This window comes from Coptis chinensis, chromosome 6, assembly GCF_015680905.1.
Source record: "Coptis chinensis isolate HL-2020 chromosome 6, ASM1568090v1, whole genome shotgun sequence".
Classification (NCBI taxonomy): domain Eukaryota; kingdom Viridiplantae; phylum Streptophyta; class Magnoliopsida; order Ranunculales; family Ranunculaceae; genus Coptis; species Coptis chinensis.
In genome coordinates this window covers 63457244-63473101 of record NC_141461.1, presented here as the reverse complement: position 1 = coordinate 63473101, position 15858 = coordinate 63457244, and the positions used below count along the sequence as shown (strand labels likewise).

The 15858-nt window shown below is 38.5% G+C and overlaps 2 long non-coding RNA genes and 1 pseudogene across 2 annotated transcripts; 1 reads left to right on the top strand and 2 right to left on the bottom strand.

Moving 5' to 3' along the window:
• Positions 1 to 15858, bottom strand: part of LOC147493899 (protein CYTOSOLIC ABA RECEPTOR KINASE 4-like) — a 99877-nt pseudogene that overhangs the window by 68622 nt on the left and 15397 nt on the right.
• LOC147493901 (uncharacterized) lies at positions 2345 to 3687 on the top strand. The gene is made up of 2 exons (XR_015198835.1): positions 2345 to 2674; positions 2777 to 3687. It is a non-coding gene; the product is annotated as an uncharacterized LOC147493901 (long non-coding RNA).
• Positions 3829 to 4777, bottom strand: LOC147493900 (uncharacterized). Its single transcript, XR_015198836.1, has 2 exons — positions 4650 to 4777; positions 3829 to 4524 (listed from the first exon to the last, which is right to left on the bottom strand). It is a non-coding gene; the product is annotated as an uncharacterized LOC147493900 (long non-coding RNA).

Here is a 15858-nt window from a genome sequence, read left to right as displayed (position 1 = left end):
GGTGGTAAGCTTCCTGAATGTCGAGCGAAAACTTATCAAGTACGCCATCATTGATTGTCAAGTTTTTCATTCTTACATCCCTCGACTCTCTATCGTTAAGTTCTTTTGAAATCAACTCTTTCAACTGTTGTTCTGTTTGAGTTAAAGTATTGGCTAGAACAACTGGACGCCCCCGGTCGTGCCCATGTGGAGAAGGATACCTTCCATTATCTCTTATTGGAGTTAGAGATCTTTGGCGTACGCGACGCGATCAACTCCGACCGGGTGATTGTCTTTGTCTATCCCTCAGAACCGGCTGTCTAGGTCGATAGTCACCCTTGGCTGGGTGGTCGGTATAATTATACCACTTCTCCATGTTTTGTTGCTCTTGTCTGGGATGCCCGCCTTCCCAGTCATGTCGGACATATCTCGGATGGCGGTCTTCCCTGAAATTGCTTCTCAGAGGTAAATCTTCCATTTGTGATCTGACATGTCGAGGGTAGTAGTTATCCCTGCCAATCTGATTCTCCCCATAAGTACGGGTAATAGGGTCATTACTCTTAGAGTGTGCACTGGTTGATTGTGTTTAAGAAATAACACGTTGTTGAGGACGATGAAGTGGATCTTCAAGACTGGTCCCATACACTGGAATGGCCTGCGTCCCTTCGTGGTCGCCTGATGTTGTTGAATTTGCAGTCTCGTCTACCGGCCTTTGCCTCTTTGCCAGCTTCCTTCTCAAGTTCCTATTTAAAATTTTTGACTTGTCGTAACTCACACTCAACCGTATTAGGAGTGGCGGTAGCGGAGGCGGCGGTGGTGGTGGTGGCGCTGCTACGGTTGGATGTTAAGAATTGATCTTACCACTAGGAGCAACTTGATTGTTCAACGGTTCTTGCATTGGCCGATTTGAATTTCGAGGGTTGCGATTCCTATTGGCAGGAGGAATATGTTGATCGCTCGGTCCGCTTCTTTGTGCTTACCATCTTGATTGTTTCACGGATAATGGATTCAAAATCCCCACGACGGCGCCAATTATGTTTCGGCAAAGAAACGCTTCAACACAACGAGAGCAATGGTAAAGAACACACTAAGAAACAGAGGAATTTGATGTTGGGGGAGATGAAACTGAACCAAATAATGGCTGCCTACGTACCCAAGATCTATTCTCTAGGGATCAAGTTTCCACGTAGTTCTTTATGAAAAATAGTTTGGTATTTATATAAGTAGAGTAGAGAGTCCTTGTAGCTCAAGTAATTTTGTTGCTTGAATAATTGTGATATAATATAACTGTCAACTGATAATTATCTCTTTGATAAGAAATGAATATGGACATAAATCAATGTACATTAGTGGCAAGTCATGTGGCTAAGGTTCAGCCTTAGACACATGCGTTAATGGGCCTGTACATTGATCCATGATATTACAAATTGGGCTTTAGCCTTGTCGATTAAATGAATAAAATAGAGACTCCTACTAATGGACGTTTGCCACGTAGGTGGGGGTCGAAACAGATGTGTTGAGAATTGATCATTACTAATTCAATTTTGCACATAATTGTTTAAATAAATTATTGTACACTTATGATCGATTAATTATTTGTATTATAAGAAAAGTGTTCGGTGTTTATGTATAAGAAAAGTGTAATTGGTGTTTATGCCCAAACGACTTCACCATATCGCCCCATAGAAGCCTTAAACGACCCAGCCATACCGCTTGCATGTGATACCAAATGATTAGCCAAATCTAAAATGCACACACAAACAATGTGGCCATATCGTTTGAGTGTATACTAAAACGACTTGACCACATCGTTTGAGTGTATACAAAAACGACGTGCCCATATCGTTTAAGTGTTACTCAAACACTCAAATGACGTGGCCATATCGTTTGAGTGTATACCAAAACGACTTGGCCATATCGTTTGAGTGTATACTCAAACGACTTGACTATATCGTTGGAGTGTATATGAAAATGACGTGGCCATATCGTTTGAGTGTATACGCAAACGACATAGCGGGATTGTTTGAGTGCACACCCAAATGGCCCGAAGGGTTCGTTTTGGCGAGACCGGTTGAATTGGTTGATGGCCTGGGCTTTGATGGCAAACTTGTAAAATTTCTTTATTTTTGAGGGGTTGCCCAATCCAATTTGATGAGTGCCCGATGGAATCACCGTTACATATCAGAAATGCAAATCAAAATAATGCATCAGCTGATAGATTCATTTACAGAAATATGACCTCATAATGCCTCTCTCATGGGGGTGCATGCTGAGGTTAGCCATGTACACAGTACATGTTTGGAGTATTTGTTGCTGTTGCAAATGTTTTACGTTACTGTTAGAAGTAAGAATAGAAAGTGTAGTTGTTCAAGGAAAAATATACATCAGGAGAGTTACTTTGCAGTTTAAGTGTTTTCTAAGAAGTTGAACCAAGGATTTCTTTTCTTCGGTAAATCTTCAGCTTCATCCCTAAGAACCAAGTTACGAACTAGCATCCTCCTAGATAATGCTACAACTTCTTTTGTTCACCAGAAAGCTAATCCCAAACAAACAACTCCTGGATGGAACGGCACTGATGCTTGTTTTCTTTTCTAGATCAATATCAATTTAATTAGATAAATTTTCAATATGGCCAAAGCTTACAAGTATCGATATACCATCATACCAAGGAGCTACCTAGGCTTAGAACAATACGGTGAGTGACAATCTACTAAAAGTCAGCTTGTTTTAGGTCATAGTGGCAATAGTCTTCTATCTCACTTTTGGAAACAGGGATTGATATTTCACTTCATGACAGGGAAAGGAACATGCCTAACAAAGTATGGATGTCTTCTGTGTTTGAGGGAGCAGGACAGGGAGAGTCAACACCCATCTCCAAATGCTTATCTTTAATAATTAATAGTTCTTATTGATGTTTTAATCAATGAAATTGAGTGTAAATTTTTGTTATGCTACCATACCTTTATCCCTTTGAGATAGTAAGCGAGTGCATACGATAGTCTTAAGATCGGACAGAAAAATATGAAATGCTCATTCTTGACTTCTTGTCCCGCTCGAATGAATCTCAAACCTAGACCAAGGTGTTCTCAGAATTACGAGACTACTCTCAACCGATGGTAGTTTTGATTAAGCCTACCATTGTTCCACTTGGCGTCATAGTATCAATTAAATGTTGTGTTTTTTTTCTAGGGCAGTGATATTCTTAAAATAAATAAGTTATGCCGGGGTGTTGTTTGAATGCACTTAAAACATATTTTAACTGATCTCCAACCAAAGGGTATAAACTAGTTTGTCTAGTATTTGATTGCCTGTTTTTGTTGCAGGGTGTTCTTGGTATCAAGGTCAAAATCATGTTAGACTGGGATCCCAAGGGCAAGCAGGGTCCAATGACCTTGCCTGATCTCGTAACTATCCACATGCCAAAGGACGAGGAGGAATACGTGAGGCCAGCTTTGATGGCCGGCCACTGAAATTGATGTTGCTGCAGCATAGATATAGTAATGGTTTTTTTTCTGCAGGCTAGTTTGTTTTGTAGCCTCTGCTGGTTCAGATTAGTGTCGTTTGTTTTTAATTATTTTGATATGGTGGGAGGTATTTAGTATATAGACTTTCTTTTATCAAGAGTTTTGGTGACAGTGGTCATGACAATTTTGGTTGAGGTACTGTGCTGTTTGCTTCTTAAATGTGTATGAACTGCTGTTTTCTCAACCAGTAGCCTATTAAATTCTGTTGCACAAGTTGTATTAGGTTTTATCTGAAAAGATGAGGATTGTTTCAATAGAAACTACTACAAAATCAAACCACGATGCGGTGACTTTTGCCTGAATGTTTAACGCAAGTAGTGCTGCAATATGTTTTGATCTTGTTATGCTGTGCTGTGAATTTCCAGTTCACTTTAGGTGATGGGTTCTATGACTTCTATCCTTGCGAAAGTTTGGTTGAATCATGGTCTCATGGATGTGTTTTTTGTAGGGTCCTACTATTGACAGACCCCAAATTATGTTGGGCAGACTCCGGCGCAAATTGGGGTCTGCAATTGTGTTGGGCACTACCAGGAGTCCAATACACCCCCACCAAAAACACCCAAATACACAAAAAACCAAGAAACCGGTTATAAACAGTTTCCCATTTCTCTTTTTCTCTTCGTCCTCAACCCTTCGTCCTTCCCCATTTCGTCCGACACTTACTGCACTAAAAAAAGAAATGGTGAAAATCAATGTATGTGGTGGTTTACTGATCCACCCTGTCATAGTTATTACAGAAGTAAGCGCATATTAATCTTTTATTTTGTAATTCCTCCCGAGTGTCATTACAAAAAAGCTAGAATTGAAATGACTAATGAGTCAAAATTCTAAGATAGATTTCTTCTAGCAACAATGAAATAGAAAAAGTTATTTCACAAACCTGCAGGCCACCCTCAATAAAGATGCGAAGAAAATTTAGACTTGTAGCAGCAGCAATCCAACCGGCACCAAGGGTAACTACCTTTTCTTCTTCTGCTTCAAAACGCATTGACCACTAAGAACAGATAAAGTTTAGGAGTCCCTACCAATTAAAGTTATACATGCTTGGTTTAGTCGCATATAATACACAGGTATTTGTGTATTCATTGACACAAAAGCAAAACAATTATCATAAAAAGAAAATTAGGTTGAAACTCATTAACGAACCTAGCTATTATTTACCCAGCTGCTATTATCTTCCCAAACATAAGAGTGCTATTATCTTCCCAAACATTACGTGCTAAATCGTTTTATACTTCGGAAAAAACATTATGTGCAGACACCTGCTAAATCGTTGGAACTATGTTGAGCTAAATCGTTTTATACTTCGGAAAAAACATTACGTGCAGACACCTGCTAAATCGTTGGAACTATGTTGAGCAATGTGGTGAAGTCGTTCGGGCTTAGCTTCTGCGACCCAGCCGGGTCGTTTGGGAATTGGATGTCCCAACAATTTAGCAGTGTCATTTGGGCTTAGCTTCTGCGACCTAGCCGGTCGTTTGGGAATTGGATGTCCCAACGATTTAGCAGTGTCGTTTGGGCTTAGCTTCTGCGACCCAGTCGGGTCGTTTGGAAATTGGATTCAATACTTGACGGTGCCCCAACGATTTAGCAGTGTCGCTCTAGCTTCCCTCGATGACTTCACTAGGTCGATTGAGCGAACTACATAGCGGTATTTATGGCCGTCTATATATGTTTGTTTTTGGAAATTCTTGGACTGAGAATGGTTTTTGGTGATTCAATCGGGCACTCATCAAATTGGATTGGGCAACCCCCAAAAAAAAAAGAAATTTTACAAGTTTGCCATCAAAGCCTAGGCCCAACAACCAATTCAACCGGTCTCGCCATAACGAAACCTCCGGGTCGTTGAGTATACACTCAAACGATATTGCCATGTTGTTTGAGTATACACTCAAACGATACCACTATATCGTTTGGTATCACATGAAAGCGGTATGGCTGGGTCATTTGGGGCTACTATAGGGCAACTTGTGTGAGTCATTTGAACTAAAATAATTGATTAGCCCGATTAACCAATGATTAACCCGATTAACCAATAAAAATTGATTACATAAACACCAATTATACTTTTCTTATACATAAACACCGAACACTTTTCTTATAATACAAAATCATTAATCGATCATAATTTATTTAAACAATGATCTGCAAAATTGAATTAGTAATGATCAATTCTCAACACATCCCAATTGAATTAGCAAAATTGAGATCCGATTTAAAAAATTGGGTTAGAAACAACACAATTAGTTGCACTAACACAATTACATGCATTCAGCACTCTTTATCTGTTATGACATAGTATCTATATAACCAAGTTAAAACATGTAATCAAACATGCCAAAATCTAAAATAATAATTTGTTTTATATCTAAACTTGTTATTTTTTATTTTTTTTTTCAATTGTGAGTCATAAACTAGTTTGGGGTTTGGGGTTTAGGGTTCAGGGTTTACAAATTTCGTACCAACATATTTCACTTAATTATTCGAAATAATAATTTGTTTAATATCTAAACTTGTTATATTTTATATTCTTTTTCAAATTGTGAATCATAAACTAGTTTGGGGTTTAGGGTTTAGGGTTTACAAATTTCCTACCAACATATTTCACTTAATTAGTCGAAATAATAATTTGTTTTATATTTAAACTTGTTATTTTCCATTTTCTTTTTCAAATTGTGAATCATAAACTAGTTTGGGGTTTGGGGTTTAGGATTCATGGTTTATAAATTTCGTACCAACATAAAAAAAAATTAATTTCAAACATATTTCACTCAATTATACAAATCTAAAATAATAATTTGTTTTATATCTAAACTTGTTATTTTCCATTTTTTTTCAATTGTGAATAATAAATTAGTTTGGGGTTTAGGGTTTAGGGTTTACAAACATATTTCACTCAATTATTTGAAATATATCAAAATTTCAAATATCTCTACATAGAATACTCAAGTTTCTCTACATAGAATACCCAATCAAAATCCTAAATGGAACACGAAGATGAAGAAAAAGCATTTGAGGTAATGCTTGAGGTGCAACAACAAATTAGAGAAGGAGAAAATAGAAGAAATGTTGAAAGTGAAGAAGTGGCACAAAATGTTGAAGGTGAAGGTGAAGAAGTTGAAGAAATAGAAGATGCGACTAGTCGAGCAAATGAGATGCCGAGAAATCGTCGACGACAAAGACAAGAAAACCTAAATAATGAGATAACACTTGATTAAAATAAATACAAAACACTTGATTGATTGAATTAATGAATGAATGGATCTACAAGAGAGCATTGATTAGAATGAATGCAAATTACTTGATTGAATGAATGAATGAATGCAAAGCACTTGAATGAATGCAAAACCCGAGCCCAAATGACATGGCTGGGTCATTTGGGGACACTATGGAACTACATGGATGGGTCGTTTGGGGACACTATGGAACTACATGGATGAGTCGTTTGGACCCTCTATGGAACTACATGGCTTAGTCGTTTGGACCGACTATGGAAACTACATAGTTGGGTTGTTTGAACCCTCTATGGAACTACATGATTGGGTCGTTTGGACTAAATTTAGTGAGAAGTTCATTTTTTTTTGGTGACTTTGAAATCCCTCATTACCCAAATTGTTTTAGACTCTTATTTTATTCTATATGTAGGATCCTTTGTATCTATCCGAGAACTAATCCTCTGCAAACTCGAATGACGTGGATTGTTAACCGATTTTAAGTGATATAACAGAAATTTTTACTATGGAAGAGGTATGATGGAGCAGGCATTGATTTCATTTAATTTTTTAATTTTCTAAATGTAATTTTATTAGTGTATTAATAATAGTTGTTGTTTTTTTTATGTGTTTAGGTCTTTCATACACGTAGCGAGGCAATTGGTTGGGCAACCGCTAGAGGAAAACAAGTTAATATGGTTGTGGTAATTAAAAAGTTGGAGTATGCTAGGGGAAACCGAGTAGCAAGATTGAATTTGGCTTGCAAGTGCTCGGGTGTGTATCAGTTGTAGGAACCGTTATTTCAGAATGAATATTTCTACAAATCATGAAAACCACGCGCAGCGGAATTAATGGTTCTCATGATTTTGGATTGGAAAACATACCTGTAAATCCGGTTAAGATAACTCTGAGAATCCAATAGCTATGACTCTGAATCAACCTCTTGATCATCTGTTGTATTCCTATCTTTAGATTGGACGTTGTGTGTACAACGATCTACCAACCTCTCCTTTCTCACTTGGCCTCTATCACTTTCAAAAATGGAACCGATTTTGGATCTATTTTCCTTGAGCAAAACCTTGATTTTTCTTGTGTAGAAAACGGCCAGAGAAAGAGGTTTCTATTTATAGGCTACAACAGGGACCATAAGGAGAAATTAGGGTTGGGCCTCCTGACGGGTTTGGGCTTCCCATGTTCTCCCAGAAAACACAGCCCAAGTCCGTCAACAAATGGCTTATTTCACTAAAGGCCATTGTTGCACTACCGCCCTAATCCCAAATTACGTGTCAGCGTTTATGGGCTCCATATTATATGCTCGTTGATCTCCCCATGTTTAAGATATCGAATGCCCATTGATTAAGTCAAGTTACTGACAACTACATTAATAAACTTCTTATGTCCTTGAGTAGTACCACTCAACCTCATTGTCAAGTTAGATCAAATCCACCTACAAGGTTTACATGACAATCCTTATGAGCTCCTCAAGGGGACATCATCAGCCCGACTTCTTGCGGGACATGGATTTCTTCTATAATCAACAGCACACCTTACATACAATGTCATTACCCAATCCATCGAGTTTGTTGATTCACAAATGAATCTCACTCATTGATGATTTAAAGCAATGTACAATGCACGTAAGCGTCCATTATTATATCCGGATTAAGAGGACAAACATCCATAATAATAGAGGCGTTTGTTCTCTTATATAGTCAGTATAAAGAGAAACAACCTCACTTGGTCCTGTTCAATACACACAAAGTGTATTAGTGTAATCTGATAAGAGCCCAAAACTATAGTTTTAACCCTGTAACAGTCATACTTTTAGACCAATTATGTGAGTAATAATTAAGAGTTAATACTGATTACGTGTTTTTATGTATTTCAGGCGTAAAAGTCTATTATGTGCAGAAATGTGCCACTTTAGCGAGATAAAGGAGCAAAGGTCGGTTGCTAAGGAGTTCTGTGATTAAAGGCCAAGATTCAAGAAGACAAAGCCTTTGTAAAGCCCGGTCAAAAGATGAAGAGTCAAGGTCCACACGGGCAGAAACAGTGCACAAAGTCAACAGAACTTCTGAAGACCATATCTTTGGACTCAGACCTCGGAATTGGGCCTACCTTATGTCAAAACGACCGGCTCGGAAAGAGCTTTCCAATGGTCTAAACCCTGATCCAATCAGAGGAGCAGAAGTGGACGAAAAGTCTGTTGAAGCCAACTGCAGTTGAAGAGGCCTTTTTGGACTGAAAGTATTGGGTTTTGGGCCTGATTCTCTGGCCCAAAACATGGCTCCAAGCCCATACACGATTTTTGGATCTGAAAGTATAAAAACCAAAGCTTAGCTCTTTGTTAATGGTAGCTAGTTAGACCTAAAACAATATAGATAATTCTAGATCTAGTTTTCAGTAGATTTGTTAAGTTTTAGTTCCATTTTCAATTCTTGTTTTAGATTAAGTCTTTGAATCATTGTTCTTGATTGAGTAGATAAATAAAATAGTTATTTTGTCAATTTCGATTTTTGTCATCTCGATTTATAGATCTAGTTTTAGTTCTTGTTGATTATCATTTCGTAGTTTAAGTAGATTGAAACATTGTTAGTTAATTTAGTTAAGTTAGAATTTTAATATGATGAGTAGTTATAATTCAATGGGAAATGATGGTTTGATGACTCAAGGCTAAAACCTCCATTATAGGGGTTGATGAAGCTTTGATGAAAACTTAGTGGTATAGTGTAGAAACATTGTAGAATCTATTCCACTCTAGAAGGTCATGAGTCGCCATGAGAATGGGTGGACGACCTCACATGCTAGTTAGTATTTGGTAGAAATGCCATGAACACTAGGGATTAGAACTCGAAATTCTTGCCGTAAGAACGTAAGAATCGAGATACAAGAATCTATGCTAGGTTATTAAGTTGGATTCGAGGTGGATTCAATTCCCCTCTAATCCTTTATCTAGATTAAAAACAATCATATTTCCATAGCATTAAGTAGTTTAAATTCAACATAATCAATTTCATATTGTATCGTAGTATAACACCCTTCAGAAAAACTCTCATTAGACTTAAGACCGACTAATTAGACTAGAAAACATTCCATGCTAGAGCACTAGGAGTGGAACGAATTTGTTACTCCACTCTATTTCGATAGAATTGAGAGTAGAAACTTTGATAAACATATAGGCTCATAAGATAGTTTTAGTTTACTTACGTTTTGAGTTCATCGTTCATTTCGTAGGTAAACTATTCAATTTTATGTTTTATCAAATGGCTACTGCCATCTTAGTTGCACTTTAGCATTGTTATCATATAGTAGAATTAGTCATTTTAAGTCCCATTAAACCCACCCACCCTCGTTTGATTCATCTTGTGGTTATCCGTTTCAGCGTTGAAAAATTCGTGACAAAATTACACTAAAGCTGATCGGCTTATATAAGAGCGCACTGCGCCTATAGCTATACTGGAACACGGAGCGACCGCCCCATACGGAGCGACCACCCCGGTGTGGAGCGACCCTCTAAAACACTGGAATTTCAAGTTACACGTTACACAGCGCCTTCTATGCTGACGACCGCTACTAAGCCAAATTTTCCGGATTTCTACAGGTTTGTTTCGAACTTCGATTTTTTAAGTTTTTCAGTGTTCTAACTTGTTATTTACACCAAACACGCCAGTAAACAAGACGCTATTCATAAGCGAAGCAAGGACGCTATCATGTATTCCTTTCTTCCATACCTCGCATCTCCAGTTAGAGGTTCATACTAATATATCAAGATTGTTTGGATTGTTGTCGTGTTTAGACTTAGACTTGCATGAGATTAAGGTCTAGTCGGAGAAAAACACCGGACGTAATTAACCGTCAACGTCAACAAACAAATCTATCGAGTATACCAATCACTACACCTCTAGCTACTATTCCACCAACCACGCCGGACATAATGGCTGAAGAAAGAGAGACTCCTCTCTCCGACTTTTACAAAGCCTTGAGCGATAACCCTAAATCTTGCATCATTCTAGCAGACCCAGTGGGGGATTTTCGAATTCCCCCAAACATATTTAATTTGTTACACGTTTTCCATGGTTTAGACCATGAAAAACCTTACCAACACATCGTAGGGATTGAATAAGTCCTTACAACATTCCATCATCCTACGGTTGGTACGAACAAATTAAACCGGAGGGTATTTCCCTTCACCTTAGCCGATAAGGCAGCCGTCTTGGTTAACTACCCAAGCTTAACTCTGTGGACTCGTGGGCTAAACTTGTTCAACTGTTTATGGAACATTTTACCCACCCCTAAAGACAGATGAGATGCTTTCCAAGATTCATTTTTCCGACAAAATCCTCATGAATCGTTTTACGAGGCTTGGAATCGTTTCATCGATCGCTTATTGAGTGTCCACACCATAACCTAGCAAAAGACACGTTAGTTCGCGGCCTTTTTCAAGGGACTTCAACATCACCATAAAGAAGTCCTTGACATAATGAATGGGGTAGTTTCCTAAGTAAAGGAGCCCCTGAGGCTTACAAATTTTTAGAAGATCAAACTAAATGTAATAACAATTGGGGGTAGTGATGATATCCCCGCTACTACCGTTAGTTCTTCTTCAACAGCTTAAGGCCGCCGGTATGTTTGAGATGAAACCCGATTTAGAACTTAAAAATTTAATCAATCTCTAACTAAAAAGGTTGAGGCTATTTACGTAACAAAAAAGCCTACCCCTCATGAATGTTAACTCCAACCCATGTAATGTCCGTTTGAGTCCCGAAAGCACCCCGACTCCTATTGTCCTTTCGCCTATGAACAACAACAATTAGAGCAAGATAATGTGTACTCCATTAATAACTATCCTATTCCTAATGCCCCATGGAGACAACATCCCAACTTTAGTTGGCAAAACAATCAACAAGTTTCACCTCCAGGGTCTAATAACCAAAATGTTAGGCAAGCAAACAACTATAATCAAGCTCCACCTAGGCAAGGCCAGGGACTAAGTCGGGAAATTATAATAATTATAACAACCAATCGCAAACACGGACAAGGTCAGGGTAATTATAATAGTTATAATACCAATAGAGGTATCGTTCCGGTTAACAATAGTAACTATCACAACCCACCCATAAATAATCAACGTGAGATAGTTCCAAATGCACCACCTGCGGACTACTACACCATCACATCCGATCGTGATAGACGCCTTTATACAAGTTACCCAACAAATTTTCCAATCAATGACTCAGTCAAACCAACATATCTTACAATCCATAAATCAAGGCATACAACAGTTAGCCCAAGAGAAAGCCAAACCAAAAGGCGTGTTTCCAGGACAAGCGATACCCAACCCTAAAACAACAAACACAGCCTTTGAGGTAAACGGTAATACTAGTACGGAAACGACAATAGTAGGTGACCTGAATGCCATCACCACTCTCCATTCTGGAAGAGTGGTTGATAACAAAGTAACTATGTCTATAGTTACCCCATAAGTACTTCCTACACCGGATATCGAACTAGATACCGAAGTAGAAACTGAAGAGCCTACCATTGTAGAGGTACCAGTTAAACAACAAACTAAGAAACAGAAAGCCAAGGTAACACATCAAGTCGAGCCATACGCTAAATATAGAGCGAAACCACCATTCCCTCAGAAGTTAGCCATGCTAACCAGGGATACAAACTTTGAGGAGATTAGGAACGTTTTCAAGAATCTAACAATAAACCTTCCTTTTCTTGAAGCTATTAAAAAGCTCCCTAACCACGCTATGTTTCTTAAAGAGTTGTGCACTACTAGGCGTAAGACCAACATACCTAAAGACGCCTTTCTAACTGAACAATTCCCAACCTTATCTGAAAATAATGGAATTGTTAAGTACAAGGACCCCCGGTCGCCCTATTGTAAAATGCACCTTAGGAGATTCCCACACGACCCGCATTAGACACGGGGCGAGTGTTAACTTATTCCCATACTATTTGTATAAACAAATAGGTCTACGAAAATGCAACCTACAAAAATAACGCTGTAATTAGCGGACATGTCAATTAAGTATCCTAAGGGTGTAGTGGAAAACGCGTGCTTGTTAAGGTTCGGGATTTCTACTATCCAAATGATTTTGTTATCCTCGATACGAAAGTCGCCAACGACTCTGTACCAATCATCTTAGGGCCCTTCTTGGCAACCGCCAATGCACTTATAAATTGCTTTGCGATGGTAAGATGTCCTTATTTTTGGCCATCTTACGGTTGAGGTAAATGTTTTAAAATGATGAAACAATTACCGATTCGCCTATAGATGGGGAGGTTAGCATGATCGAGAGTTTAGCTCAAGATTATTTTAACAACACGCTTCCGAAAATAATATGTACAAATTCCTTTCTTTTGAATTTCAGATTTTGTAAATGACTCCTACTTAGAGGAAGTCAACACCATCCTTGAGTCCACACCAATTGTAGACCCTTCAGTTGCTCCACATATTGAGTATGAAGACTTGCTACCTAAGCAAGTATTCATTATGCAAAATGACGACCCCGACGAAACATCTATTGATTTTCCTTCCACCCCAGTGCTTAAACCTCTTCCCCCAGAGTTAAAATATAATCAACTTGATCCGGATGGTAGTCATCCGGTAATTATATTTTCTCAGTTATCTAAGAATGAAGAGACACGCTTTAATCCGGGTGATTAGGGAACATCGGTCTGCGATTGGTTGGTCCCTAGCCGACATTAAGGGAATTGACCCTAATATTTGCACTCATCGTATCCATATGGAGGATAACGCGAAGACTTCTCGCTCGCCTCCTCGGCCGTTTGAACCCAGCCATGAAAGAGGTGGTTAGGGAAGAAGTCTTACGATTACTTTCGATCGCGGTATCATATACCCAATCTCTGATAGCGAATGGGCAAGCCCCATTCATGTAGTTCCTAAGAAATCGGGAGTTACGATGGTACGTAACGGAAAGGGTGACTATGTTGTCACACAAGGTCCTATGAAATGGAGGATCTGTATTGATTACAGACGTTTAAATGCTATGACACGAAAGGATCACTTTCCTTTACCTTTTATAGATCAAATGCTCGAACGCCTAGCTGGTCATGTTTTTATTGTTTTCTGGATGGCTACTCAGGCTATTTTCAGATTATTATTGATATTGATGACCAAGAAAAGACTACCTTCACATGTCCCTTCCCGTATGCTTATAAACGAATGCCTTTTGGCCTTTGTAATGCTCCTAGAACCTTCCAGCGGAGTATGCTTCATATATTTAGTGACATGGTAGAGCGCTTTATGGAAGTTTTCATGGATGATTTTTCTATCTATGGAGACTCCTTCACAGACTGTTTGTCTAACCTGTCTAAGGTTTTGACACGGTGTGAAGAAAATAGTCTCGCTTTAAACCGGGAAAAGTGTCATTTCATGGTGAAAAAGGCATAGTACTAGGTCACATTGTATCTAGTGATGGCATCAAGTTGATAAGGCCAAACTAGATAAGATAGCGACTCTACCTAAACCACGGACTGTCCGTGATATTAGAGCCTTTCTAGGCCATGCAGGTTTTTATAGGCGGTTTATTAAAGACTTCTCGAAAATAGCTAGGCCTTTAACTAATATGCTTTTGAAAATTGCAATCTTTGATTTTAATTTTAACTGTACGCAGGTTTTTGAAACTTTAAAAGCCGCCCTAACCTCTGCACCAATTATACAGCCTCCCGATTGGTCTAAACCTTTCGAACTCATGTGTGATGCTAGTGACTATGCAGTTGGTGCAGTCTTAGGACAAAAACTAGATAATAAGTCCACTGTTATTTATTATGCTAGTAAAACCTTAAACGATTCTGAACGAAATTATTCAACTACGAAAAAAAGAATTCTTAGTCATTATTTATGCTTTAGATAAGTTTAGATCCTTATTTGGTTGGTTCTAAAACTTTAGTTTACACGGACCATGTAGCCCTTAAGTACCTTCTTGCAAAGAAGGATGCTAAGTAGAGATTAATCCGTTGGACCCTTCTCCTACAAGAGTTCACATTAGAAATAAAGGACAAAAGAGGGGTCGAAAACGTAGTTGCCGACCACTTATCTAGACTCACAAACGATGATCAGAGTGATTCTGAGTCCATACCGGACTCTTTTCCTGATGAGCATCTGTATGCAATTTTTTCAGCACCATGGTATGCTAACATTGTAAATTATTTAGCAGCTGATGTTATGCCTTATAATTGGTCAAGAAATGAACGTAAGTTCTTGGCCGAGTTAAGTTATACTCACCGGGATGAGCCATACCTTTTTAAGTATTGTGCGGATCAGATTATTATTATCGTTGTATTCCCCGGTGGGAATACAATGAAATTCTATCGTTTTGCCATGACAAAGAGTGTGGTGGCCATTTTAGTGGGATAAAAACAGCCGCTAAAGTGCTTCAATGTGGATTTTATTGGCCTACCCTTTTTATGGATGCCCAAGTACATTGCAAGGCGTGTATTCGTTGGCAACAACTTGGGCTTAATCCACGAAACATAATATGATGCCATTAAATCCAATCTTAATAGTAGAAATTTTTTGGCGTTTGAGGCATTGATTTCATGGGTCCTTTCCCTCGTTTCCCACGGTTTCATTTATATTCTAGTTGCCGTGGACTACGGTCTAAATGGATAGAGGCCCTGGCTTGCCGTAGCAATGACCATAAGACAGTTGTATTTTTTATTAAAGAATATATTTTCTGTCGGTTTGGCATTTCTAAAGCCATCATTAGTGATGGTGAAACACATTTTTGCAATAGAGTTGTTGCATCCCTAGTGAAAAAGTATGGAGTTACACACAAAGTAGCAACTCCTTATCATCCACAAACTAGCGGACAAGTAGAAGTTTCTAATAGGGAAATCAAAAAGATTTTAGAAACAACTGTAAACCTTGATAGGAAAGACTGGTCGAAGCGTTTATCGGATGCCTTATGGGCATATATAACTGCTTTCAAAACTCCTATAGGTATGTCTCCCTTTAGACTTGTATTTGGGAAACCATATCATTTGCCCGTTGAATTAGAGCACCGTGCTCTGTGGGCTATAAAAAGCCTTAACTTCAATATTGATGAGGTAGGTGTCAAACGCAAGTTACAATTGAATGAGCTTGAAGAAATCCGTAGCGATTCTTA